At 39.9% G+C, this 2,544-nt stretch overlaps 1 pseudogene; it reads right to left on the bottom strand.

The window, feature by feature from the left end:
• Positions 1–483: 483 nt before the first annotated feature.
• LOC145612845 (small nucleolar RNA R71) lies at positions 484–557 on the bottom strand (annotated as a pseudogene).
• Positions 558–2,544: the final 1,987 nt, after the last annotated feature.

Raw genomic sequence — 2,544 nt, 5'->3', positions numbered from 1 at the left:
AATCGATCTTTGAGCCTAAGTTCCTCAAGTGAAGAAGAGTTTGAGGAAGAAGAGCAAGAACAGGGAATGGGAGAGAATCCAAGAGTAGCTTTGAAGGAGTTGGGCATTCCCGGCGCTTATAAGTTTGAGAGTGGCATTGCTCCACCTACAACACCGGCGAACGATTTTGAGATAAGGTCAGCCATGATTACTTTGATAGAACAGAGGCAATTTAGTGGAGCCAAGAGTGAGAGTCCGTTGAATCACCTAAAGGAATTTGAGAAGTATTGTAATACCATTAAGGTGAACGACATTTCTCAAGAGTTCATTCGGCTAAAGTTGTTTACCTTTTCTCTTATTGGTCGTGCTTTAGAGTGGTTGGATAAAGAGGTTAAGCCCAATTCGCTTAGAACATGGGATGATGTCACTAGAGCTTTCTTGTCTCGCTTTTACCCTCAAAAGAAGACGGCGGAAGCTAGGGCATTAATCCAAGGATTCAAGAAAAGACCCAATGAGAATCTCTATGAAGCATGGGAGAGGTACAAGGAGTACCAAAGAGAGTGTCCACATCATGGGATTCCAACCTATCAAGTGATACAAATTTTTTATGGAGGTTTGAGTGCTCAAGGCATGTCATGCCTAGATGGAGGAGCCGGTGGTCCTATAATGAATAGGACAGAAGAAGAGGTAGTTGACATAATTGCGGATGTTGTAAGATACTATCGAGATTGGCAAGAAGGAGAGAGAGAGTCTATGAGTAAGAGTGGCTCAACGGTTTATTCCGTGGATCATCTCAACGCAATTAACAACTTGTCATCCCAAATTTGAAATCTAGGGAAGGAGATGACATCAATCAAAGCGAAGCTTGAGAGTGTTTCTACGAATTCTTTGAGTCTTCCCTCCCAACCCAAAGGGAGAAGTACAATTTCTAACTCTTCTCCTTATAATTCTAATAATATGCCAAGTGGATGTGTATTTTGTGATTCTTGTGGTTCTTATGATCATGATTCTTCCATATGTTCACAAGCTTTTGTTGATGGATGTGATGATGTTGAAAATGATGAATGTGAACATGTGAACTTTGTGTCTAATGCTAATGGTGGTCAAAGGTTTGATGGACCTAAGAATTTTGGAAATAGGAATTCTTACCCTCAAGGTGGTTTTGATAATTATAACAATGGAGGGTATAGGAACCAAGGAAACCAAGGTTTTCGAAGGAACCATAACAACCAAGGTTATAGTAATCAAAACTCAAGCCATGGGTATGGTAATCAAGGTCAATCTCAAGGCTTTGGTAACCATTACCATAATGGTGGCAATAGTCAAGGCCGAGGGAATTGGAACAATAACCAAAATCGGGGAAATTTTCAAAACAACAACCAAAGGGGACCCCCTCTCGGATTTGCTCCAAAGCCCCAAGCCATTGGTGAAAATTCTTATTCCCAACCATCATCATTTAAGTCAAATTTGGAAGAGTTGATTGATAATCAAACCAAGATCAGTAGCACCTATATGCCGGGGAGTGACAAGAAATTTAATGAGATGATGACTCATAACAAAATGCTTGAGACACAAATAACACAACCTGCAAACACTCTTAAGGATTGTGCTAGTCCATCATCTTTGCCTTCTCAAGGAGTGGAACCTAATAAACCCGTGTATTTTGTCACCACTAGGAGTGGAAGAGTTCTAAATGAGGGAGTTTCTAGGTCCATTGAGGAGGATGAGGAGAGAAGTTTTTTGAGAGAGGAAGATGAGAAGGGTGTGTCAAAAGGTGTTAATTGTGAGGAAGAGCAAGAGAAAAAGAAGGATGATGAGAAAGAGCGTGAGGAGGTGAGAATACCCGATCTACCATATCCACAAAAGTTTTTGAGGCACAAAATGGATGAGCAATTCGGTAATTTCTTGAGATGCTCAACGAGGTTCATGTTTCTATCCCTTTCACCGAAGCTATCCCACAAATGCCTAGATACTCTGAATTCCTCAAAGAGATTCTAGATAGGAAGAGAGATTGTAATGAGGTTGATTCGGTCGAAGTGGGAAAGTGCTTTAGTGCTCTAATGTAACACCCCAATAATTCTCCCTTTTCCAAACCACTTACTTTAAATAAAATAGTGGAGAACTATTGACATGTTACCGCCACGTGTTAAAATGTTAAGGCTTTATCAAAGTATCGCAGCGGAAAATCAAACTTAGGTCTTTAAAATAACATAGTTTAGAAAACGAATAAGTAAAAGCTTACAAATTGGAACCATAAGGCCCTTATTTAAAACCAAATCAATATTCAAAATCCCAAAACATAAATGAAATAGCAAAGCATAAATAAGTTCGACACAAAGAACAAATACGCTCAATCACACCATCCCTTGACAATGCGATTGTCAAATCCGTGAACTTCACATCATCAAGCTAACCTGTGCAATACTGCTCCCCAATAATACAAGTGTAATAATTGGATCATCACAGGGTCATTGAAAGGTGAAGGCCATGACCAAAAGAAAACACACACAAAAGCACGGAATCAGCAAAGCTGAGTACATACAAGCTACAACGTACCAAACCTAG

Source organism: Chenopodium album, chromosome 24 (genome assembly GCF_948465745.1).
Source record: "Chenopodium album chromosome 24, dcCheAlbu1.1, whole genome shotgun sequence".
Lineage (NCBI taxonomy): Eukaryota > Viridiplantae > Streptophyta > Magnoliopsida > Caryophyllales > Amaranthaceae > Chenopodium > Chenopodium album.
The sequence above is the reverse complement of the archived record's forward strand: the minus strand, read 5'-3'. Positions and strand labels throughout refer to the sequence as shown.